General features: G+C 38.7%; 1 long non-coding RNA gene across 1 annotated transcript; it reads left to right on the top strand.

Annotated features, from left to right (window-relative positions):
• LOC100597558 lies at positions 1-25,821 on the top strand. The gene is made up of 4 exons (XR_122075.3): positions 1-88; positions 1,169-1,342; positions 11,831-11,945; positions 24,958-25,821. It is a non-coding gene; the product is annotated as an uncharacterized LOC100597558 (long non-coding RNA).
• The last annotated feature ends 1,761 nt before the right edge of the window (positions 25,822-27,582 follow it).

The raw sequence follows: 27,582 nt of genomic DNA, 5'->3' as shown, positions 1-27,582 counted from the left end.
AGATACCATTCAGCTTTTATGCTGATTCATCAGCTCACAGTGAAACGAGCTTGCATGAGAGCATTCCAGGACCACTGAACATTCAGAGGTATGTCCTTGCATCCTAATTTTTTTTAAGGTAAAATGAGATTTTCATAGAATAAGGATACAGCTGATAAATAACAAGGCTAAAATTGCATATACACTAGCCTACATTTAAGAATAGCTTGGCTAATTACTCCTAAGTCATCGGTTTTTTTGTTTGTCTTTGTCTTTTACTATTTATTTCCTTTGCTTTACAGCTTTATTGAGGCATAATTGATGTAAATAAACCATCCATATTTAAAGTGTATTATTGATGAATTTTGACATAATATACTTCCATGAAACCATCTTCAGTCAATGTAATGAAACTTTATATCACTCTCAGAACTTTCTCATACCTCTTTCACACTCTAATTATTGTTTTTAACCTGCCTGTTTCTATTATATAGCAAATAATTTGCTTTTTAGAATCAAGTTCATTGTGATGCAATGAATATTTATCATTTGCTCTTTTGAACTGTGGTTGATGATTCTGTGACTTTTGTAGGTATCACAAAAGGGATTTACTTTCATGCGGAAAACTTAGGCTCGGCAAATGAATCCATATTTACGAATTTATGATGGGCTGAAATGGTAGGATGAACCAGCCAGTCTCTCTCGGACAAGAGTAGAACATTTAAAATGAAGTGGAGGTGATGGTGATGGGGGCGGGGTGGTACCACTTCAGTATAAGGAAACTGCAGAGAGAAAAAAAAACCCACCTGATTACTATGGCAGGGGTCAGTTCATGATTACATCATGAAAGGGGCAAATAGTTTAGAATATGCTAGGGGCTGGTGAAGAATTAAAGAAAAAAATGAGGGAAGAATGAAAGGGGGTAAGGGAAGAAGGGGAAAAGGGAAGGAACAAATAAAGAAGATATTAAGAGTAAAGGGAAAAAGACAAACAGAGAATACTGCAGTAGGGCTTTGGGCTAAAAGACACAGAGCAACTTTTGTGATAAAGAAACCAAAGAAGGTCATGAAATGGGTATCCAAAAAATAAAAATAAAAAACGGGCAGCCTGTGGCGCTGTGGCTGGATAAAGAGCATCAGGGACAGGGAGGCTGCAATAAGATTCCACCACCATCTCTGCCCATCACTAGGGCCGGAGGCAGAGAAAAACTTCCCCTACTCAAGAAAGAGAAGTTATTTTTGTCAAGTTAAATGAGCCTGAACCTGCAGAGCTGAATTGGCAGATGAATATTGCTAATTGGTGCAGTTTCTTCGGTGCAGGAAAAAGCTTCCAATCAGACCAGCGATTCATTGGCCACATGAAGGTAATTTATTAATAAAAATGAACTGAAGTTTCAGAATCCTTGATAATGATGAGCTCATGGTCCTTCACCTCCCTTCCCTTCCCTAGAAAGGACCCCCTACAACAATGATGCCTCAGTGATATCTTCTCCAGCCCATTCCATATGTGGCAACATTTCAAGTGGTTTTTATTTTTTTCATTAGGAATTTCTACATTTAGTTGTCAAATCAAGTTGCTCTAATTGCCTAATTGTGATTCTCCCTTCATCAACAGATTTTTGAGGAGTTCCTGATTCAAAATAACCAGGAAAGTCTGCTAAGTACAGCTTAATTCTGAAAAGTGAAGGGGAAAACAAAACAGAGAGGAGAAACAGTCTCCCTTTTAAAAAAATTAACTTTACTTTATGTCTGTTTTTTTGCAAGTGCCATGCTGTTTTGGATACTATAGCTCCACAGTATCATTTGAATCAGGTAATGTAATTCCTCAGTTTTGTTCTTTTTGCTCAGGACAGCTTTGGCTATTCTGGGTCTTTTGTGGTTTTATATAAATTTTAAGATTGATTTTTCCATTTCTGTGAGAATGTCATTGATATTTTGATATGGATTGCAATGAATCTGTAGTTTGCTTTGGGTCATATGGATATTTTAACAATTTTGATTCTTCCAATCCATGAACATGGAATATCTTTCCATTTTGTGTGTGTGTGTCCTCTTCAATTTTTTGCATCAATGTTTTGTAGTTTTCATTGCAGAGATCTTTCACTTCTTTTGTTAGCTAATTCCAGGGTGTTTTATTTGTAGCTATTGTAAATGGGACTACTTTCTTGATTTTTTTTCAGATTATTTGCTGTTGGTATATAGAAATGCTACTGTTTTTTGGATGTTGACTTTATATCCTATAACACTGAATTTGTTTATCAGTTCTAATACTTTTTTGGTGGAGTCTTTAGGTTTTTCCAAATGTAAGATCATATCCTCTGCAAACAAGGAAAGAAAGATCCTTTGAATTTCTGTGGTATTGGTTTAATGTCTCTGGTTGTAATGTCTTCTTTTTCATTTTTGATTTTATTTATTTGGGTCTTCACTCTTTTTTTCTTAGTTTGGCTAAAGCTTTTTCAATTTTGTTTATCTTTTCAAAAAAACAAACTTTTTGTTTCATTGATCTTTTTATTGTATTTTTCATATCAATTTCATTTGTTTCTGTTCTCATCTTTATTATTTCTGCTCTTCTACTAATTTTGACTTTGGTTTGCTGTTGCTTTTCTAGTTCTTTAAGATGCATTATTAGGTTGTTTATTTGAAGTTTTTCTTAATTTTTCACATAAGCACTGATAGCTACAAACTTCCCTCTTAGTACTGCTTTCACTGCATACCATAGGTTTTAGTATGTTGTGTTTCCATTATCCTTTGTTTCAAGAAATTTTTCAGTTTATTTCTTAATCTCTTCATTGACCCAGTGATCATTCAGGAACATATTGTTTAATTGCCCTGTGCTTGTATAGATTCCAAAATTCCTCTTATTAATTTATAGTTTTATTCCATTGTGATCAGAGAAGATGCTTGATATTATTTCAATTTTTTTTATGTGTTAAGACTTGTTTTGTGACCTAACATATGGTCTATCCTTGAAAATGATCCATGTGCTGAAAAGTATGTATTCTGCAGTTGTTGGATTAAGTGTTCTGTAAATAATCTTCTAGGTCCATTTGGTTTATAGTGCAGATTAAGTCTGATGTTTCATTTTTGATTTTCTGTCTGGATGATCTGTCTAATGCAAAAGCGGGGTGCTGACTTTACTAGCTATTATTGTACTGGGGTCTATCTCTTTCTTTAATAATAATTGCTTTATATATCTGAGTGCTACAGTACTGGGTGAATATATATTTTAAAATGTTATATTCCCTTGCTGAACTGACATTTGTATCATTATATAATGACCTTCTTTTTCTCTTCTTATCATATTAGTCTTTAAGCCTATTTTGTCTATTTTATCTGATACATGTATAGCTACTCCTGCTCTTTTTTGGTTTCCAGTGGCATGAAATATATTTTTCCTGTAAGCAACACACCATTGTCTTATATTTTAAATCCATTCAGCCACTTTGTGTCTTTTGATTGGAGAGATTTTCCTATTTACATTCAGTTTTATTATTGACAAGTAAGGATTTACTCCTGCCATTTTATTATTTGTTTTCTGTTGTTTTGCAGCCTTTCTTTCTTTCTTTTCTTTCTTCCTGTATTCCTTTAAATATAGCTGTTTTTCTCTGCTGATATGTATTAATTTCCTCTTTAGGGCCAATAATTCTTAGGTTTGCCCCTTTTAGGCTGTTTTCTAGATCTCGTAGGCATGCTTCATTCTTTCATATTTTTTGTCTCCTCTGTGTATTTTTAAATAGCCTGTCTTCAAGTTTACTAATTATTTCTTCTGCCTGATCAGTTCTGCTGTTAAGACTGATGCATTCTTCAGGATGTGAATTGCATTTTCAATTCCAGAATTTCTGCTTCTTTTTTTTAATTATTTCAATGTCTGTGTTAACTTTTTCTAATAGAATTCTGAATTCCTTCTCTGTTATCTTGAATTTCCTTGAGTTTCTTCAAAACTGCTATTTTGAATTCTCTGTCCGAAAGGTCACATATCTCTGTCTCTCTGGCATTGGTCCCTGATGCCTTATTTAGTTCATTTGGTGAGGTCATGTTTCCCTGGATAGTCTTAATGTTTGTGGATGTTTCTCTATGTCTGGGCATTGAAAAGTTAAGTATTTATTGTAGTCTTCACAGTCTGGGCTTGTTTGTGCCTGTCCTTCTTGGGAAGGCTTTCCAGGTATTTGAAGGGACTTGGGTGTTGTGATCCAAGTTTTTGGTCACTGAAGCTGTATGTGCATTAGGGAGCACTCCCAGCTCAGTAATGCTGTGATTCTTACAGACTCCTAGAGGTACGGACTTGGTAATTTTGGATAAGATCCAGAAAAATTATCTGGATTGCCAGGCAAAGTCTCTTGTATTCTTCTCTTACTTTCTCCCAAACAAACTCTCTCTCTCTCTCTCTCTGGTGAGCTGCTCTCTGGTGAGCTGGGGGCGGCGGGGGTAACACAAGCACCCTTGTGGCTACCACCACTGAGACTGTGCTGGGTCAGACCTGAAACTAGCAGAGCACTGGGTCTTTCCCAAAGCCTGCTGTAACCACTACTTGGTGGTGAAGCCAGGCAGTCTTGTGTCCTTCCCTTCAGGGTGCCAAGTTACCCCCAGGCCTCAGGCAGGTCCAGAGATGCCATCCAGGAGCCACTGAAACTTCAGAAATCTACTTGGTGCTCTATTTTACTGTGACTAGGCTGGCACCAAAATCACAGGATAAAGTCCTTCCCATTCTTCCCTCCCCTTTCCCCAGGCAGGCATCTCTCCCCATGTCTGCCACCACAGATTCATGGGGATTTCTGCCAGGGTACCACTAATGTTCACTTAAGGTCTGAGGGCTCTTCAGTCAGCTTGTGGTGAATGCTGCCAGGCCTGAGACTCACCTTTCAGGGAAGTGGGCTCCCCTCTGGCCCAGAGTAGGTCCAGAAATGCCATCCAAGAGCCAAGGCCTGGAATTGGGAACCCCAACAGTCAACTTGGTGCTCTTTTTCACTGTGTCCAAGCTGGTACCTAAGCTGCAAGGCAAAGTCCCTTTATTCTTCCCTCTGCTTTTTCTCAAGCAGAAGGAGTCTCTCTTCACAGCCACCACAACTGTGAATATGCTGAGTCACATCTGAAACCAGCACATCTCAGAGTCTCACTCAAGGCCCATGGCATATACTACCTGGTTACCACTGCTGATTTTTCAGGGCCCAAGGGCTCTTTAGTCAGCAGAGGATGAATCCTTCCAGAACAGGGTCCTTCCCTTCAAGGCAGCAGTTTACCTTCTGGCTGTGTGTCTAGAAATATTGTCCAGGAGGTAGGACCTGGGTGGGAGGCTTTACGACTCTGTCCAGTGGCCTAAACTACTGTGGCTGAGCTGTTATCTAAGATGCAAGACAAAGTCTTCTTTACTCTTCCTTGTCCCCTCTTCAAGTGGAAGGCAGGGATCTCTTTCGGAGCTGTCAGCTGCGCTGCCTGGGGTTGGGGGATGGGCGGTGTAAGCCCTCCCTGGCCGCCCTGGCTTGTGTCTTGCTAAATCACGTGCCCCCCACATCCACTGGCTACAAGCCCAGCTCAGCACTAAGACTTGCCTAGGAGTTGCAGTCCTTGCGGCCTAGCCTGCCTTTCAAGTTCATTCAGAACCTCAGAGCGCTTAAACCCAGAGTGGCAAGGCTTGTGGTATCTCAAGTTACAACTGCTGGAATGGGCAATTCCCCTCTGGCTAGGGCTGGTCTAAATGTTCCTTCCATGTTAATTGGCTGAGTTCTGCCTGGTGTTGGCAGCACTAAGTTCCAATGCCAACTCCCACAGTCACTACACTCTCCTTCCCAAAGCACACAGAGTTTTGCCTCTATGCCATGTGGCTGCTGCCAGCAGATGAGGGAGGGTTGGTGTTGGCAATACAAGACTGTCTTTCCTACCCTGTTTAGTGCCTCTTTCAGTAATACGAAGTTAAAAATCAGGTACTGTAATTGCTTGCCTGATTTTTGATTCTTATGAGGGTGTTTTTTTGTGTAGATTGTTGTTAAATTTGGTGTTTCTCCAGGGAGGACAATCAGTGAAGGTTTCTATTTAGCCATCTTGCTCTGCTTCCTCTCACATTTTATTTAGTTTGATCCTATTGCATTGACTATGATTTTTGTAAAATGTTGAAATGGTGACAGTGGTATCTTTGTTTTTCTTCCTCATCTTGGTTTTTCACTATTAAGTATGATAATGACTGAGATTTTATCATTATCCTTTATCATATTGTGAAGGTCACCTTCTCAGTTTTCTGAAAGTTCTTGGAGAATTAGTGTTAAATTTTGTCAGATAATTTTCTGCATATATTAAGATAATCATGTGTAATTTTTTTCTCCTTTATTTTGTTAATATGGTAATTACATTGGTTTCCAAGGACTAAATTGACCTCTCATTCCTGGAATAAAACCCACTTGGTTATAACATGTTATTTTTCTATATACTACTGGATTCAATTTGCTAAATATTTTGTTAAGAAAGGGGATATTGGTCTGTAATTTCGTTTTCTTGCACAATGTTTGCCTATTTTTGGAAATGTCGACCTTGTGAATTAAGCTGGGATAATTCTTTTCTTCTGTTTTACAAAACATCTTGTAAAATATTGGTATTATTATTTTCTTAAATATTTGATAGAATTTACCAAGGATCCCATCCAGGTCTGACATTTTCTTTGTGGGAACATTTTCAATTCAAATTTAATTTCTTTAATATGTAAGGACTATTAAGTTTTTCTATTTCTTTTTATGTAAATTTTGATAATTTTTAAAGCAATTTTTTATTTAATTGAAAATGTCAACCTTACTGGCATAAAATCATTAATAATTCATGTAACGTAAAGAAGATCTCTAGTGATGTCTTCTCTGTCATTTATTATATTGCTAATTCATGTAATTTCACTTTTTAATTTTCTGGCTAGAAATGTATTTATTAATATTTTACAGATTTTTCTTTTTCTTTCATGTATTTTCTCTGTTCATGCTTTGTTTCATTGATTTTTCTGTTCTTATTTTTATTTTTTCTTTCCTTGTATATACTTTGGGTTTGCTTTGCTCTTTTATTCTATATTCCTGAGATATGAGGTTAAATCATGAGACCACTCTTTTTTTCTAACTTAGCATTTAAAAGTTACCAATTTCCTTCTACATACTGCTTTACCTACAAATTTTGATGCATTAAGTTTTCTATTATTTTTCAGTTTAAAATTTATTTTCTGATTTTCCCTTGTTATTTCTTCTTTGACCCATGGTAAATGTGTGTTGTTTAATTTCAAAATTTAGGAGAACTGAAAGGTATGTTTCTGCTTCCAATTTATAGTTAATTGCATTGTGATCAAAGAATATTTTCTATAAGACTTCAATCCTTGTATGTATGCTAAGATTTATTTTACAGCTCAACAGATAGTTTATCCTAGCCAATATTCTATATTAACTTTGAGAAATATACATTCTACTTTTGTTAGGCTAAGTTGATTGACAATTTTGCTCTAGACTTTTAAGCATTTATTGATTTTCTTTGTCTACCTGCTCAATGAATAACATAAAGAGATTTGTTGAAATTTACAATTATCTATGGATATTTATTTCTCCTTTTAGTTCTGTTTAATTATTTCCATGTATTTTGAAGCTCTATTTTTAGGCGAAGTGCATACATAGTTAGAAATATGATATTTTATTCAAGCATGAACTCCTTTATCAGTATAAGATGTCTCTTTTATGTCTGGCAGTATTTATTGACCCAAAGTCTACTTTGACTAATATTAATATAGCCACCCCCACTTTCTTATCACTCATATTTGCATGGTAAATATTTTCCATCCTTTTACTTTTAGCCTGTCTGTGTCTTTTTAATTTAAAGTATGTTTTTTGTAGATAGTTCCTAGTTGGGTCTTGCCTTTTTATCCAGACTGACAATCTGTGCTTTTAACAGAAATATTTAGACCATGTATATTTAGTGAGGATCTCAATATGGTGAATGTATCATCTTACCATTTGTTTTCTATTTGTAGCATCTGTATTTCCTTCCTTCTTTTCTCATGTGCTGCCTTCTTTTGGATTAATTATATTTCTTTAGTATTCCATTTTATCCATGTATTAGTTTATTAGGTTTTCTCTTTTGATATTTTTTAAACGGCTGCCTTAGGGTTTCTCATATGCATCTTTAACTTATTAGAGTCTACTTTTAATGATAATTCAATTCTCCCTGGCCATTGTGTTGTTATACGTATTATTTCTACATATGTTATAAACCTAATAATAAATACAGTGTTAATATTTTTGCCTTAAATATTTGATATTTTTAAAAATATAAAAAGAAATAAAAATGTACTACATATTTATTATTTCTTACACTCTTCACTTTTCAATATTTTCATCAGATATCATTTTCCTCTGCCTGAAGAAACTGTTAGAGGGCAGATATTCTGCTAATGAACTATCTGAGCATCTTAAATCTTTTGTCTTCATTTTTGAAGGATATTTTTGCTACATGTGAAATTCTTGGTTGACGGTTTTTGTTTGTTTTAACATTTAAAGATATGTTCCACTGTCTTCTAGCTTGCTTGGAAATATCCACAGCCTTTTTATCTTTGTTCCCCTGTACACAATGCCTGTACCCCAGCAACTGGCTGCTCTTCAGGTTTCTCTTACTCAGTGTTTTTAAACAATTTGTGGCATGCCATGGTTTAGTTTTCTATGGGTGTTTATTCTGTTCGGAATTTGTTGAGCTTCCTAGATCTGTGGCTTTGTAGTTTTAATCAAATTTATACTTTTTTGGCTGTAACTTAAAAAGATGTTTTCTGTACACCTTGATTTTATGGGGCTGAAGTTGCACGTGTTTCACTGCTTGACACTATCCCACAAGTAACCGAGATAGTTGTTTTGTTTCTTTTTATCCTCTCTTATTTCCATTTGAATAGTTTCTAAAGCTATGTATTCAACTTCACTGCTTTTTTATTATTTATATTATTATTATTATTATTATTATTATTATTATTATTATTTTGAGATGGAATCTCACTCTGTTGCCAGGCTGGAGTGCAATGGCACAATCTTGGCTCACTACAACCTCCGCCTCCTGGGTTCAAGCGATTCCCCTGCCTCAGTCTCCCAAGTAGCTGGGACTACAGGTGCACACCACCACACCCAGCTAATTTTTTTTTTTTGTATTTTAGTAGAGACAGAGTTTCACCATATTGGCCAGGATGGTCTTGATCTCCTGACCTCGTGATCTGCCCGCCTTGCCTCCCAAAGTGCTGGGATTACAGGCGTGAGCCACTGTGCCCGGCCTGCTTTTTTTAGTGCTCAATCTGCTGTTTATTGCATCCAGTAAAAATTTCATTTGAAATATTGTATTTTTCAGCTCTATAAATTTTGTTTCTTTAAAACCATATTTCCCATATATTACCTCATGATGTTTATATTTTCCTGTAAGTCTTTTAATGTATTTACAGTAAATATTTTAAAGTCCTTGTCTGTTAATATCATCATTGTCTTTTCTGGATCATTGACATATTTTCTGCAAATTATGAATACATTTTATTGCACCTTCATGTGCCTAGTAAACTTTTATTGGAAGCTAAGCTTAGTGATTAATATGATGTTGAGTGCTAGATTTTCTTGTCTTTAAAAAGTGTTAGACTTTTTCTCAAATGCACTAAAATTACTTGAGGATATGCTGAATTATTTTGAGGCTTGTTTTAAAACTGTATTGGGGTAGATACAATGTTGCCTTTACCCTAGGCAGCATTTCACTCTACTACTAAACCATGACCTCTCAAGGGATTCTACTGAATGTTCCAGTTGTTCACTTCACTCCGACTAGTTGAAAGTTGAACATCTCCTCCCACCCTGTATGAACTCTGGTAATTATTTAGCATACACGTCCCATCCCATTCTTTTCTCAGTCTCATGGAATGTTACCCTTTGTCTATGTCATTTAGTACTCCACAATACTAAGGTGACCTCCGTACATATATATGGAACTCTTTCTCTGCATACCCTTTTCCTGTCTGGTTCTTCACACTGCGAATTCCAGTCACCTCAATCCCTGCAGACTCTGATCCCTATTTTCTCAACTCGAAAAGACCGTGTTCTCCTTGAGTTTCTCCTGCCTGGATGGCTGCCCAGAAAAAGCCTCCAGGCAGAAAGCCAGGGTGACGGTCAGGTTCATTTTCTTGTTTCTCTGCTTTCAAGGATATCCATGTTATACTGCTTTTGGTCCAATGTCTGAAAACAGCTTTCTAGTTGTTTATGGTAGGATATTAAATCTGGTACCAGTTACTCCTTCATGGCTTGAGTGAAACACTTGTTTTCAAAAAGATAAAATGTAAAGGGTAACATAATTAAGGATATGGCAAGTATAGTCAAATAGTAATTGCTTGTGCTTTTTTCAACTGTACAATAGAACTAAAGTAGGTTTTATCCTACGATTTTATATAATCCCCAATAGAACTCCATTACTTCCACTAAAAATTCCCCATAATGTACAGGGAACCAGGTCTAGACACTTTTTAATAAGAGTTAAAGATATGTACTTCTATTGTATATTTGCATTTAGAGTATCGTTTTTTACTTTGTTAAGCAATTTTATTTTGTCATAAAGTGATACTCCCACCAAGGACAGATTTTATTGTTCTACTTTATAATGGACAGGGGAATGTCTAATTCCTACTCGACATGTAAAGAAGAGTTTTTCTTCTCTGTCTTTGCCTTTTTGTTTTCCATTGGATTAATCTTCAATGAATATTTCAAGGTCCAACTCAAGTCTCTTTCTCCAGGGAGTCTTAACCAACTATTTTATCCCTGTTTTAGTTATGATAAAGCTAAACAGTTGCCAAAAAAAAAAAACAAGAGAGAGAGAGAGACCATAAAACACATTACCTTGAAGTATATGGAAATTTCTCTCTCAGCTATCAGTTTGAAGATTAGCAGTGCATGGTAAACAGGGCAGCTCTTTCCAAGGCTCCTCTCAAGCCATCATGTCATAACCCCTTAGATACAACCCCTACATGGTCAAAGTTGGATTGCTGCCACTTTTTTTAGTAGTAGTTATGTAGTTTCTTTTTCTCTTTTTTTTATTATTTTAAGTTCCATGGTACAAATGCAGGATGTGCAGGTTTGTTACATAGGTAAACATGTGCCATGGTGGTTTGCTGCACCTATCAACCTATCACCTAGGTATTAAGCCCAGCATGCATTTGCAATTTTTCCTAATGCTCTCCTTCCCCCTCATCCCTGACAGGCCCCACTGTGTGTTGTTCCCCTCCCTGCATCCATGTGTTCTCATGGTTCACTTCCCACATAGAAGTGAGAACATGCGGTGTTTGGTTTTCTCTTCTTGTGTTAGTTTGTTGAGGATAATGGCTTCCAGCTCCATCCATGTCCCTGCAAAGGACATGATTTCATTCCTTTTTTATGACTACATAGAATTCCATGGTATATAGGTACCACATTTTCTTTATCCAGACTATCATTGATGGGCATTTTGGTTGATTCCACGTCTTTGCTATTGTGAATAGCGCTGCAATGAACACACCTGTGCATGTATCTTTGTAATAGAATGATTTATATTCTTTTGTGTATATACCCAGTAATGGGGTTGCCGGGTCAAATGGTATTTCTGGCCCTAAATCTTTGGGGAATGGCCACACTGTCTTCCACAATAATTGAACTAATTTATACTCCCACCAGCAGTATAAAAACATTCCTATTTCTCTGCAACCTTGTCAGCATCTGTTGTTTCTTGACTTTTTAATAATTGCCATTCTGACTTGTGTGAGATGGTATCTCATTGTGATTTTGATTTGCATTTCTCTAATCAGTGAAGTTGAGCCTTTTTTCATATGTTTGTTGTTCTGCCACTTTTTCTTTCTCTTCCAGAACAGCCAGTTGTAAGGGGTAAAATAAATTGGAGAAGAGAACATCTACATGGATTAAGTCTCAAGCTCACCCTTTGTTAGTGAGAATGTAGTCACGTGGCCATACCTACTACAAGGTAGGCTAGAACATATAATCTCATTGGATAGCCATGATATTGCTACATTAACATATATAAGAAGGGGAGATGAATTTTGGTGGACAGCTGGCATTCTCCTCATTTAATTCTCCTTTCTCAGAACTCAACTTTGTGTTCAGATCTAGCACAGCAGTCAGCTCTGCTAATCAGACAAGTAAGAGGCGATGCTCAAAGGGGGAGGATCCATTAATAAACTTTTTGTCCAAATAGATACGTTATTCAAATAAAAATAAATAAGTTATTGTTATTTGTCTTTGTTTAAATAAGTTATTATGTATACAGATAGTCAGTAAATCTGATTCTTGCTTGGTGGTTTTCATTATTCCTTTATGTAAAGTTGCATGTTCAACAAGTCTATTAATGAGACTTTCCCCAGTCCAATTTCCATTTAGTACTCATTTCAGATAGGCAATAGAGGAATGCAATGTAATTCATTCATTATTACTATAAGTTTGGGACACAGACAGACCAGATTTAAGTCTTAGTTTTAGTCATTTTCAAGCTTTGTGGCTTTGGTGAATTACTTAACTTCTCTGAGCCTCAGGTTTTTGTAACTACACAGTATCTATCTTTCAGAGTATGGTAAAGATTAAATGAGATAACATTCGTAAATACTTAGTAGAGTGTCTGAGCACAGAGTTGGAGCCCAAGAAATTGGGGAAATACACACACACACACACACACACACTCACACACACTCATCTTGCTCTCTCCTTCTCTCACTGTTCTTTCTTTGGAATATTGAGTAGTTCACAATGTACACCTCCAAGGTACTAGTACACCTTTTATTCTGTTCTGCCACAAAAGTGTAGCTTTTCTTCTGAAGTAGATTTTCTCAAAGTACATGTCCAAGAATAATAATCATCAATTGAGCTTAGAAAAAAATTTCAGATAGCATGAAAGTCAGAAGAGAAATTACTTTTTCCTTTTTTTTTTTTGTTATTGAGAAATGAAAGAACCTTTTTGGGATCCAAAAACTAATATTATGTAGTGGTAATAGCTCCTGTCTGAGAATCTTCATATGACTCTCAATTCCACAACTAGCTGTGTGGCTTGAAAAAAATCACTTAGTTTGCCTGGGCCCTAAAAAGAATAGTAATAATGTCTATTTATGAGAATGACTGTACCTAGTAATGTAATTTTATTTTTTTATTTAGTTGTACAGTCAAGGCTAAAAGAACTTAATTAACTTGTCTAAGGTTTCTGAGCAATGGACCAGTGGTTTTCATCCAAATCTACTTTAACCAAAAGTTTTGCTCTTAATCAAATGGGGATATCAGACTTCAGGTTGAATAAAGCTCTAAAATTCAATGACTATAAATTTGGGTCAAGGAAAGATCAAAACAGAACACACTTGCCCAGAAAACACCACAGTGAAAGCTATATTTTTTGACTAAGGCAAATACATTTGGAGCTCAGCTGTGCCCATTAGTATGTTAAGATATACAAGGTCTAAAACAACATACTCAGAAGGCTATTCTCTTTTTCTTATACTCATGCGTCAACACAGTTGAAAGCAAGAAAGAATTCCATGAAAGGTCCATGATTTTGAAATTCTCCTAATCAAACTCACCCATTAATTACCTCCCCACCTTCTAGTGTGGAACCTCTTACATTTATTCTTTATTGCATCCAAGTTTTTGTTGTCCATCATCTGTCTTCTCTTATTAGACTACTTCCTCCTTGGAGAAAGGTCTATGCTTTAAAAAATTTTCTCCAAGCCCAGAGCTGCTGATTTTCCTTGCAGGCTTGTGTTTTTAAGCATTCTACACTATGGGCCACTTCAGACATCCTTGCTGTCCATTGACTATCTGGCATTGTCAGTGACTTCCAAGTTGCAGCCTTTAGCTTTACTTTAATGTGCAATTAATTTAGTAAATATTTCACCATAGAAATTTCCAGTAGAACTCAACAGTGGTACCTACACTCAAAATCCACTTGTTTCACAAATAACAAACTGAATATCAGTTTGTGCTCAGCTAAGACAGCCTACTATGCTATCATTTATTTCATCTTCATATTATTATGTACCAGAAAGTGTTCTATGTGCTTTGTACTATTTATCTTATTTAATCCTTATAAAAACTATACATAGTGAACATTGTCTGATCTTTGGGGTATTTTCCCTCCTTCATCTCCATTATGGATCTACTTGCTGTGTTTAAATACCTATTTCTAAGCTACCAAGGTTTAAAACTTCATTTGGCTTGTAAACATTTGATTTATTAGAGTGTTGTAAACTGTATTGGTATAAACCTCAATTAGTTTAAATCTCATAGTAGCAGCCTAAAGGAAAACAACATAAAAAAGGCAACAAACTGAAGTTATCATCCAGTCAAAATCCAAAAAAGAATAAAATAAAATAAAGAGGGTTTAACATGGGGCTCCAGCTCTAAAGCAATTCATTTGTTTATTTAATCATGTAATATACCTAATCCAGCCCTAGAGACATGACAACAGATGGGGCGTGTGTTGGGATGAATACCCAAGCGAATATGTTCTGTTTGAGAGCTGTCATGCAGGAGTTAGTGGAGAGGATTTAAAAAATCTTAAAATTAATATGTCTCTCTCTCTGTCTCTTTACACCCCCCCAAACTTGTTATGTATCCTTTGTGACATTACCAATAGATAAACTCTAAGGGAAAGGGGCAGTTATTGCACTACGAAAGCCATCATTTGGAGGGCGTCCTCCCCAGAGAAACTTCAGTTCAAAGTTGAGTCTCAGGAAGATGTACACCAAGGTCATGAAACATTACGCACAGACAGGGAACAGCTCTGCTATTGCTCGTAACACCAGGCTTGAAATTTGAGTTCAACCATGGTTGAGCACTGCTGCAAATTCCCATGGTGAAAAAATGTGCACAGTGCCTTCTCATTTGTGAAATATTTTCACATCTTTTACCTAAGAATGGGAGCTCTTGCTCATGGTCATCGCTAAACCCAAGATTAAAACAATGGAGCAGTCATTTAATGCTGAACAGTAAAAACATATGCATGTAAATAAAGTTAACAGGCAGAGAAATACTGCAGTGAAGAACAGTGTAGCATTATAGGTGTCTAAATATGCACAGCTTGCAGGAAAAAAATAAACAGAACAAATGCTGAGGGGAAGTAATCCATCTTCCTTAATTAAAAAAAATTACTGTCTCCACCTATCTACCTATCTACCTTATTTCACAAAAGATTTGAGGCAATATTACACAATATTCATAGTTATATACATAACAAAACAAATCAGAGTTAGAGAAACTATCATCAAAGAGAAAGATAGGGTCAGGTTAATGATTGGGACAAGGACAGCCTCATGCCAATAATTCCAACACCTTGGGAGTCTGAAGTGGGAGGATAGCTTTAGCCCAGAGGTTCAAGACATCCTGGGTAACAAAGCAAGACTTGTCTCTATAAAAAAAATTAAAAAAATTAGTCAAATGTGGTGGCACATGCCTGTAGTCCCAGCTACTAGGGAGGCTGAGGTAGGAGGATAGCTTGAGCCCAGGAGTTCAAGGCTGCTGTGAGCTATGTTCACAACGCTGTAGTCCAGTCTGGGTGGCAGGGCAAGACCCTGTCTCTAAAAATAAATAAATAAATAATCAACAATCAATAAATATAAAGAAAGATGGGACAGATCTCCAGATGTCTTAGCACATCTGTAGAAAAGTTATGCCAGTTTATCAACAAAAGGAACAACTTTTCCTTACACTTAAGCTTGAAATAAATTTCTTACATGAAACTTAAAATAGAGAGAGCACTGAGTGACACAGTAGAAGACATTCTTAACCATTTATTTCCATAAGCACAGCAACAAAGTGTGTAGAGCTTTTTCTTCTAGTATCCCTGAAAGTCAGCTGAGACCTGTTGCCAAACTACAAGTGTGTAGGATGTTAAAACAATGTCGTTTCACTCTGCAGGTCTCTTAGCTCCAGTTTTATCCAGGGTTAAATTCTAGTATTTCTGGCTGAATCATATTTTTCAATTTTACATAAATGTCAGTTCTTTCTTTGGAGACTTTTGATGAAAATCTGAGCTGCTGACAGGCCAAGATTACTTTCTTTGGGAATGTAGGTGTGGGTGAGAAATGTGTGAAAGTATAGCCTTTAAAGGTGATGACATCTGATAATAGGACATTTTGTAAAAACGGAGGCACCTAACTAGGACTTTCAACAGAAAGGACCAGCATCCTATCTCTCTCCCAAGCCTTGCTCATAGAACATGAACAAATAGGCAGCTGGCCTCTGGTGAAAGGCCTGAAACAAATTTCAAGTGCTCCGCTGACATTTGAAAGTGAGAAGGCCTCTAATGGCCTAACTGCAAGCTCCTCTCCCTACTCTGCCCCCATAAATAAGGTCCTCCCTCCAAACAACGCTCCTTATAGAGAGGACCAGGACCAGGGATAAGTTCTTGCTTATCCCTGAGTAGCAGGTTTCCCTTCTCTGCCAGTTAATGGAATTATTCGCAGGCTGATCACATCCTCATGTAAGAACCAAGGGCATCCCACCCTCTTACTACTACAAAGTCAGCCTCCTAAGACCCCTGGTTGTTCCGGCTGTTTCCAAGTGCAACCTCCATGTGGCCCTGCGTGGTGATCAAGACATGGCCCTAAAGTGACTGAAACAGCCCTGCCACTTTCTTTAGCCATCAAAAGGCATCCACACTACCAGGGGTAATATCAAATGTCTGTCCTCATTCACTTCTGTGATTCCAACTGAAGAGGCAGAAAATAAGAACCTTATTCCTCTCCCTGCAGTTACTGTTTTCCTCAGTCTTTGTTTTCTTCTCTTTCCCTCTATTTTTTTTTCAGAGACAGAGTCTTGCTCTGTTGCCCAGAGTGTTGCTCTGTGCAGTGGTACAGTCATAGCTCACTGTAGCCTCAAATTCCTGATCTCAAGGGATCCTCCCACCTCAGCCTCCCAAATACCTAGGACAATACTGTCACCACGCCCTGTTATTTATTTCCTCCAATTTTTGTACTCCATCTCTGTGCTGTTCTAGGTAACTGATATTTTCCATGATTAAAAATTATATCTGGCCAGGTGCAGTGGCTCACATCTGTAACCCCAGCACTTTGGGAGGCTGAGGCGGGTGGATCACTTGAGATCAGGAGTTCAAGACCAGCCTGGCCGACATGGTGAAACCACATCTCTACTAAAAATACAAAAATTAGCCGAGCGTAGTGGTGTGCACCTGTAATCCCAGCACATTGGAAGGCCAAAGCAGGAGGATCACTTGAGGTCAGGAGTTCGAGACCAGCCTGGCCAACATGGTGAAACCCCAGCTCTACTAAAAATACAAAAAGTAACTGGGCATGATGGTGTGCACCTGTAATCCCAGCTACTTGGAAGGCTGAGACAGGAGAATCACTTGAACCCAGAAGCAGAGGTTGCAGTGAGTTGAGATCACACCACTGCACTCCAGCCTGGGTGACAGAGTGAGACTCTGTCTCAAAAATAAAAGTAAAAAAAAAAAAAAATTCTATCTTCTGTTCAAATTGTATCCATTCTAGTGATAAACAACCCTTTTCTCTACCAGTGTTTCTCAACGTGTAGTGATCATTCCACCTGCATTGGGATCACCTGGAATCCTTGCTAAAATGCTGATTCCATTGAACAGAATTTCTGAAAGTGGGTCCTAAGGGTTTGTATTCTTAACACGCTTCTGTACTGATGCTGTGGCACTTTAGAGCTACTGACCGAGATTTTTGGTTACACGGGAGCAGCTACATCAGTGACTGTATCTCACCCATGCACCCAGCCCTGACGTACCTTCAGGTGAGACCCAAACAGAGAGCCTGGCTGAGTTAGAAGCCTTGGGACAAAAGCTTTGTGCTTTAATTGCTGCCCTGGTTTTAATGGGGCACTTTGCCTTTATGCACTGCTAAGCGATTCTACTGCCTTGTACACTCCCACCTGACACATATAGCTGGAGAGACTAAAAATAGACCCCACCTGCACAGAACATCCCAAAACGGGGTTGCTTCCTTCCTTCTTTTTCTGCGATCCAGGGACACTGCTCGAGAAGCATTTGTTCTCAATTAGTCTTGCTAATAAATGACAGGTGGGTTCAGACAGCAGTGTGACCTCTTTTATGCTAAAGAACTTATATGGGAAAAAAAAACCCAAAACTGCAATTATGATCATACCTATTGACATTATGTATATATTAACTAAATGAATATATCAAACACTGCATGTACTTTTGGCATATTTGGTTTTCTCTTTCATGGAACATAGGGACTAATCTGTATTCAGTTTAATAATTATATATTATTGTGGTCTTACAAATAATTTGACCCAGAAACAAGAAATCAAGAATGTTCTTTATATATATTCAATTTTATTTTATTTTATTTTCAATTTTTATTTATTTTTATTTTATTTTATTTATTTATTTTTGAGAGACAGTCTCGCTCTGTCACCCAGGCTGGAGTGCAGTGGTGCAACCTCGTCTCACCGCAACCTCCACTTCCTGGGTTCCAGCTATTCTCCCACCTTAGCCTCCTGAGTAGCTGGGATTACAGATGCACACCACCATGCTGAGCTAATTTTTATATTTGTGTAGTAATGGGGTCTCTCCATGTTGCCCAGGCTGGTCTCAAACTCTTGAACTCAAGCGATCCACCCACCTTGGCCTCCCAGAGTTCTAGGATTACAGGTGTGAGTCACTGCACCTGGCCTATATATCAGTTTTAAGGCATTCAGAATACAGTGTAAATCAGTGATTTTAAACCTAATGTGCACATAAGAATCATCTAGAGAACTCATTTATCTAAGAGTGTTTTGAACCCATTCTGCTAGCATATTAGTCAGGGTTTTCCAAAAGAACAGAACCAACAGGCCTTACTCACACATCTATTTATCTATGTGTGCATGTGTGTGTGTATATTATTAGGTTGGCACAAAAGTAATTGCAATTTTTGCCTTTACTTTTAATGGCAAACACTGTAATTAGGTTTAATATAGAGAGAGATTTATGAGGAGGAATCAGCCTGCATGATTATGGAGCCCTAGAATCCCATGATCTGCCGTCTGCAAGCTGGAGATCCAGGAGAGTCAGTGGTGTAATTAAATCCCAGTTCAAAGCGCCAGGGGAGCCACTGGTGCTAAGCCCAGTCTAAGGGCAGGAAATGTGGAATGAGATGCCTCAGCTCAAATAGTGAGGCAGAAATAAAAGGGGGCAAGTTATTCCTTCCTCTGCCTTTTGCACTCTTTGGTCCCTCAGTGGACTGGATGGTGCCCACCGGCATTGGGCAGAGCTGTCTGCTTTACTGAGTCCACTGATGCTGCTGCTAATCTCATCTGGAGCACCCCCACAGACACACCCAGAAATAAGGCTTAATCTGGGCACTGCATGACCTGGTTATTACTAAAATTAACTTCACAGCCAGTTTATAGCATGTAGCCTTGGACAAGTTACTTAACCTCTCTGTGCCTCAATTTCTCCATTTGTGAGACTGGCATAATAACAGTATATATCTCATAATGTTGATCTAAACATTAAATTAGTTAATACAAGGCCGGGCATGGTGGCTTACACCAGTAATCTCAACACTTTGGGAGGCCAAGGGGAGAAAATCACTTGAGCCCAGGACTTCAAGATCAGCCTGGGCAACATGGTGAAACCCCATCTCTACAACAACAACAAAAATACAAAAATTAGCTAGGTATGGTGGCATGCGCCTTTAGTTCCAGCCACTCAGAAGGCTGGGGCCGGAGAATTACCTGAGCCCTGGAGGTTGAGGCTACAGTGAGCCCTGATGGCGCCACTACACTCCAGCCTGGGCAACCCTATCCCCAAAACAGAAAAAAATTAGTTAATACACGTAAAGCTTTAGAAAAGTGTCTGTCAAACAATATATGATCGGTATGTATTATTATTAAATGATGATTACTCGTTGGATTGCTCATTAAAAGACTTGAAAAAAATGCATCCAGAGTAGATCCTGGAAATCTACATTTAAAATAATTATTGCTAATAGTTCTCATACCAGTGGCTCGTGGTATCATCATTTGAGAGCTGGTAATCTAATAGGACCGTTCATTTGAGTTTAGGAAGAAATGTTGGTATTCTGCTTCTATTAGCTTTCTTTATCAGAAAATAGAAAATTTATTTTAATAGTATTTAAAATAGTAGCTGATGCTGGGGCCTTCATTAGTCTATGATTTAGATATCTTCTAGAGGTTTCCAGGAATTTCTTATAAAGTAGGAAAGGGAATCTCACAAGATAGGAGCTGATGGTGGTCCCTGCCCCAGTGATCTTTCAGTGCACGGTGATGCATTGCAATTTGCATTCATGCTGAATGAAATGAATTTATAGATTATATTTATCTAATTATAGATCATTACAAAAGAAACAATTGACTTGAAAAGATTTTTGCTAAAAATGTATGCATCCATGACAATGCTAACAATTTCAGCAAAAGTGAAGAAGAAAATGACATCACCATTTGTCTTGGTTTTCGCACGATCCCTCTGCCAACCACATCTTCAATAAAAGCAATCTTCATATAATCCATCTGACCAAAAAAAGAGGCCCCCAAAAGTCAAGAATACTGTTTGAAATGTTAATGGTCTCATTGATAATTATTTCATCCCAAGTATACATTATGCTGTGATCTATTAAAGAATTTCTCCAGTGCATTAAGAAAGTTTGGTGAGTGGCTGGCACAGTGGTTCACGCCTATAATCCAGCACTTTGGGAGGCTGAGACAGGAGAATTGCTTGAGCCCACGAGTTCAAGACCAGCCTGGGCAACATAGAGAGACCCCCATCTCTATTAAAAATAAAAATAAAAATAAAAACCTAGCCAGGCATGGTGGTGCTTGCCTGTGGTCTTAGCTACTTGGGAGGATAGGTTGAGCCCAGGAGTTCAAGGCTACAGAGAGCTAAGATCATGTCACTGCACAAGAGCCTGTCTCAAATAAATAAATAAAAGTTTGGAAAGCTTAGAGTCAATTTTGAGATTCAAAATTCTCTTTGTTAACCAGTCAATTCACATGTACAGAGATCAATTACAAAAGTAAAAAGTTGTCTTTTTAATTTGGGAAAAAATGATCATCTCACTAGAAGTAAATTAAAGTGTACTACACAATCTAAAAGATCTCATGTTTTTTAAATGAAGTTGTTTCCTTGGAGCATAAAATAAAATTAAAACCAATTACTCAATCTGAGCCTAGTTGCAATCGACTTCACCTTTCTGTTTGTCCTTAAGATGCTTGTATAACAAAGCAAATTCATGAGATAGCTGAGTATATTTTCCCTGGGCGGTAGTTGATTTCCACTCAGCCTTGGGAGATGACTCAACAAAAGAAAATTCGTGGGGTAAAGAAGACTTAAATAAGCAACATATAAAAATTGATGGGGTTGATGTCTCACTGTAAGGTGAATAGAATGTCTGCAGACCAAATGGTTTTGAAAGGCATTTACCGTGTTCTGTGTAACTCTCTGTAATTATATCTGGGAGTCATCATTTCACTTTCATGCTCATTGTCAAAGGAACATCCGCCTCCAGTTTAACAGTGTGTGGAGGAGGGGTCAGAGAGAATAACTCTTGGGTTTTTTTATGGTAGGGAAATTATCATGTATCCACATTGCTCGGACCTTTACAGAACATGTAGTTTACTTTGGACCTGAGCTTTGATATTTGTACTTTATGACATTTACTAATGACTCAAAAACATGCAGCGTACTCCCAAACTTTTAAATCACGGATATGTCTTCTGTTCTGTAGTACTACACTAACTACAGTAACCTGCCTACAAAAATTAAATATTGCTTTGTGGTTATAATTACAGGCACAAGCCTAAGGTAGTGAAGCTTAAAATTAAGTTGAATCATATGAAATGCCATTTTTTAGAAGCCAGAAATGGTAAAAATCATCAACTCTGGGGACAAGCAATCCTAAACTGTGGTTGGTCCTGCCAGTGCTGGTGAATGGCTCCACTCCAATCTAGGGGTGCCCGGCTCCAAAGACAGCTCCTAAACTCTGAATGTTGTACCTGCATTTAACAGCCTCATTAAAGTATTATCTCTAATACTCTAGTTTTAGCTACTGTAGTTAGTATAGAGGGCTAAAATCCTCATGTGCTGCATTTAATTACATGAGAAACTTTCTGCAAAGAGAAGTTGAACTCTAACTTATAAAGTCTTTCAAATGCAATATGTAGTATTCATTTCCCCAAAGATATCTATGCTCATCAAGGTCCAGAAATTTGTAAATTTAGAGAAATAAAATTGACATATGAGTATACAGACCACAACTTAACCAAACAAATGAATTTTTCCTTCAAGATAGACTCTGTGGGAACCTGTACCTTTATTCTCAAGATGAGGTTATTATTCAAAATATAGCTGGTGCCCCTGTTGGCATCACTCTAAGAGAGAATTTATAAAAAGTGTCCTCATTATCTTATAGTCACAGCTCTTAAATCTGTTCACCTTGGGGTGATCAAATGAGAGGCTGGCAGGATATCAACGTGTGTTTTCAATACTGTATATTTGAATAGCGATGAAAACACCAAGAGGAATGACCGCCTTGTCAGAATTGAAAGGAAGGCTTCCTAGAACTAAAAACTCTGGGCTGAATCCCAGGAAGGCTTATGGATTGGTTTAGTAGGATAATTATGTGGCTATTCTGAAAAGAGGAGAGAAATAAGCATGAAAAAGTCATAATAAATGTGATCAGATTTTGGTGTTTGGCGTCTATCCCATCTATTTTCTAAAAACTTCTTAAATTCTGCTATATGATTTTATAAAAATTCTCTAATGTTTGAACATGAAACAGTATAAGTGCCTTTGACTCTGTCGGATCAGTCCCCTCCAAGCTTTCTGTGTTTGAGGGGCTTTTCCTGCCTGCGATCCCCAGGAGGTACCCTTCCACAGGGACTCACACAGCAGCGTATCTGTGTACCCTACCCAGCTGTTCCTGTTAATAAGAGATAAAATTGAGACATAGAAGGTGAACCTTTTTATTTCCTTTCCCTTCTGGAAATTGCAGCACCCAGTGTGCCCTGAGTGTCAGTGTTCTATGCTTAGCGAGTCACTAAAAGCACAATTCACAGCCTCCCATCAACAGCAGCTCTTGTCCCGGCTTCTCGGGTGATTCCCATGAACTTGGCATTCAACCTAAGGGTACAGAGTCATAAACTGGAGTTGGCTGTTTTTTTGGAGTGTTTCTTTTGTTTTTGTTTGAGAGAGAGAGTCTCACCCTGTCACCCAGGCTGGAGTGCAGTGGTGCGATCAGGGCTCACTGCAGCCTCAACCTCTTGGGCTCAAGTTCCCAGGTAGCTGGCATTCCCAAGTAGCTGGGACCACACGCACACGCTACCATGCCCAGCTAATTTTTTTTTTTTTATTTTTTAGTAGAGATGAGGTCTCCTTATGTTGTCTGAGCCGGTCTTGAACTTCTGGGCCCAAACCATCTGCCTGCCTCGGCCTTCCAAAGTGCTGGGATTACAGGCACGAACCACCGCATTTGGCATGGGGTGTTTCTTTTGTACCATCATCTATTTGAGCGAATCTCCATGCAAATGACAAGACCCATGATTCTGACTCACAGAGACCTTCAGATTAAGCCCAAGCCAATTAGATTTTAATGTCAGTTTTTATTGATCTGTAGTAGAGAGGCTGATAAATTTTCCCAATAAAACCTTGTTCCTAAAGCCTCTTTCATATTCCTGATCTTCTACACCAGCTGTTCTTAAATGGTTTCTCTCTCCACACCACAGGGTAACCTGACAAGAAAGATGGAATTAGAGCAGCTCAGGAAATGTGCCTAGACTCTCACCTCTTTTAGTTGTGTAACTGCCAACACTGTGGCCACATTACTGATGAAGTTGCCTTGCATGGAAGTGTCATCTGTTAGGTGTGTTAAAGAGAAAAGAGGCTAAGAATAATTGACACCAAAACCCACTGAGTTTAAAGGATGTGAGATGACACCCAGATGCCTGAGAGGGGTGATAAACACAGTCACTATATTCTAAGAGTTCCAGAGCTGGCAGTCCTGGATTGCAGGAGGGCCACTCACCACTACTGGCAGGTCCAACTTATCTTCAGGATTGCTTGACTCCAGAGCTGGTTTTTGACCAATTCTGGCCAACCAAACTGGGAATTTCACAAGGTTCAGCTTAATGAAGCTCTGCTGCCTGAAGTTTGTCTTTTGTGCCCGCTTGGTGCTCCAGGTATTTTCTGGCCTTGCACCAACCTTCTCCAAATATTGCCAGTTGTTGAGTGGCCTCTTGCTGGATCCTCTAGTTCGCATTGTCCTTGAACTCTCTTCGTTTTACTGCGTTAAAATCCACAGCTCTCCAGTTAGGGATCATGCTTAGGTGTTGCTGCAGCTTCATGCGTTATTCAGCTTTTGCTCTTAGAGCACAGTGGAACCCAAAGGAATCCACAGTAAGAGAATTTTTTAGAGTAAGGAAAGCAGAGAGGATAGCTTTGCATAGATCTGGAGTGATAGGACACCTTTCTTGGCCCTCAATTCTAATCTAGCCCAATGGCTGCATACCTTATCTAGACATACAACTGTCTTTTCATAAGGCCTTCTTGTGGTGATTAGGAAACTGGAGAAGATATTACATTGTTCTCCAGGCCACACTCAAGATGTGTCTATTTTTATTACTCATTTTGCAACGGCTTTAAATAGCATACCTTGGGAGGCATTTTGAGATCAAGGAGTTTACCTTTGAGATAATGTCTCTTCTTTGTCAGCAGTGGGGCCACTTTCTGGCACAAGACATGTGCTGTTATGATATTGCAATCCACTGGGATAAAAATAATTCATGATGTCAGACCCTCATCCCAGGAGTGCTGCCCTCTTGAGATCATCTTCCAGGAGGGAAGGTAGGGTGGGCCAGGCCCGGAGCCTCCGCAGAGACAGAAATAAAGTGCTAATGGCCTTCAGCGACACGGACAAGAGTGGGAAGTGGACAGATATATTTATCAAGAGAAACAGCTCCAAGCATCTGCTAAGTCCCCATTCTCCTATTTTTCCCAGGTCTATTTCTGGCATCTCTTTCCACAGCACAGGCAGCTCTGCAGAATAAAAAGCATTTCTCCCACCTGCCCTGGCCTCTGACCTGGCTCTGAAAGAGGCAGACTGTGAATGATGGCTGTCAGCGTCTGGAGTTTTCACTGAAAAACAGTCCCCTGAAATGGAAAGACACACAGAGGAGAGTGATCTCATCGCCATTGATTTTTCCCAACTTTCAGTTTTGTATCTCCATGGTGGAACTCAATACAGCAGCATCCCTCAGTGGTTCCAGCCCAGAAGTGCAGGGGGAAGCTGGCTGCCTGTTTATGAATTCTGTAGCTCAAAAAGCAGAGGCCGAGAAAGCAAAATTTCAAACCTTTGTCAGAAAGGGGGAGACCTTGCTCAGCACGATAGCTGAGAACAGCTTCCTCCTTCAGTGCTAGTCTCTCTATACTGACAGTTGACAGCTGATGATCCCATTCTCAGTCATGCGAATGACCTCACCTGAGCACCAGTTTGTAACGGATATTTAAGAGGAAAGTAAGGGAATTAAATGCTGCACAGGAATTTAGCACTTCTGTACAGAAATAGAAAAACTAAATGAAACTTATAGTACCTTCCACTCAACTAAGATTCTTGTGAAGCAAAGTATATCTGGGAAAATATAGTAATATGGTAATTTTGTGTTCATAGTGTGTGACTCTACTTATAAACACTTTTTAATCATTATAATCGATCACTTTAAAGATCTTAGAGGGAACTTATTAATCAAAATTTCAGCCTTCTTTAAAAAAAAAAAAACTTCTCATATACTAATCTTGCACAGAAGCAAAAGATTAGATTGGGATTCTGCCTGTTGTGGAGAGACAAAGACAAGAGTGCTCCAGATTTCTGTGTTTGTGTTTTTACTTCGTACTTTCAATGCGTCCGCAAGAATAGGACTTGTGTTTCTCTTCTTAATACACAATGGTTAGAGCTCACAGAATGTAAGTAAGGGATTCTATGAATTGCACAATAAGCCAAGGAACCTTCCCAGCTACTGGGAGACTGAGGTGGGAGGATTGCTTGACTCCAGTGGGTGCAGATTGCAGTGAGCAGAGAACACATCACTGTCACTCTAGCCTGAGTGACAGAGCAGGACCTTGTCTCAAAAAGCAAACAAAGAGCCAGGTGCAGAGGCTCATGCCTGTAATCCCAGCACTTTGGGAGGCTGATGCGGGAGGATCACTTGAGACCAGAAGTTCGAGGCCAGCCTGGCCAACATGGTGAAACCCTGTCTCTACTGAAAATAGAAAAAATTAGCCAGATGTAGAGTGGTGCATGCCTGTAATCCCAGTTACTCGGGAGGCTGAGCCACCAGGATCACTTGAACTGAGAAGGCAAAGGGTGCAAAGAAACAAACAAACAAAACACACAAGCCAAGAAACTTGACCCCAGTGTTTGGGTCTATCTCTAAAAATTTTGACTGAATAAGTTGCCCAATTTTCAGAATAGGTGCCCAAGCTCATTTTGTGCTGCTCTAACAGAATGCTGAGACTGGGTAATTTATTGCAAAGAGAAATGTATTGGCTCACAGTTCTGGAGGCTGGGAAGTTCAAGACCAAAGTGCCAGCATCTGGTGCAAGTGCAAGCATCTGTGCTGCATCCTTCCATGGCAGAAGGGAAGAAGGCAAGATGGGGTGGAACTTGCCCTTTTATAAGGCACCAGTTCCACCCATGAAGGTAGAGCCCTATGGCATAACCATCTCTTAAGGGTCTTACCTCTTTATACTCCTACAATAAGAATTAAATTTCAACATGAGTTGTGGAAGGGACAAACATTAAAATGACAGCAATAAGGGAGAGGATCCCTCTCAAGGAGATGAGGGAAACATTTACTATTCATGTTTTCAACTCTACCTGGCCAGGAGATTCAAACACTGCAGCTTCTGATGACTAAAGAACAATCTAATAGAGAAACTACCAAGGAAAGCTAAGTGGTTTCCAAACACCTTGTCTCAAGGTGACACCTGATGTGGTTCTAAAACATCTCAGCTTTTGCAGGTTTTAAAATATGACTTGTCAATTTCCCAGGCGTGGTCTGACTCTTGGGGCCAGAGTTGCATTGATGGCACTTGAGAGACTAATATATAATCCAGAGCTCCAAATGTACACTGTGAAATAAAACTGCCAAAGTGAGCTAGAAATGTTCTTTCTGCCTTCTCTCTTTGTAGAAAAGCTTCATGAAAAGAGGATTTATAGTTGGAAGCTGTTTGGTGATCACGGAATGAAAGCATGGGTGTGGAGGAGAAAAAATGATCTGAAAGGCTAATATCACTGAGCTGTAGTAATCTGGCTCACCTGTCTTGACTGGGACATGCCTGCCAAGCATTCTGGTTGGGTTCCCTAGAAGCACATGGACTCTGAGACAAGGATTCATGTGAAGGTGATTTTTCAGAATGTGTTATCAGGAAAAACTGGTAGGTGAGTGCGGAAGTGGAACAGGAATGGGAAGTGAGGTAAGCAAGGCTGAATTACCAGGTGAAGTCCCCAGGAAGGTGAGTTTGGCTCAACCTCACAGGAGAGTTTTGGAGGTAGAGCAGTTCCCACGTCACACTGTCCCATTAGGGGTAAGAGAACTGGAGTACTTATACTCCAGCACCCAGAGTC

Source organism: Nomascus leucogenys, chromosome 18 (assembly GCF_006542625.1).
Source record: "Nomascus leucogenys isolate Asia chromosome 18, Asia_NLE_v1, whole genome shotgun sequence".
Classification (NCBI taxonomy): domain Eukaryota; kingdom Metazoa; phylum Chordata; class Mammalia; order Primates; family Hylobatidae; genus Nomascus; species Nomascus leucogenys.
Note: the sequence above shows the minus strand (reverse complement) of the source record. Positions and strands in the feature narration are given on the sequence as shown.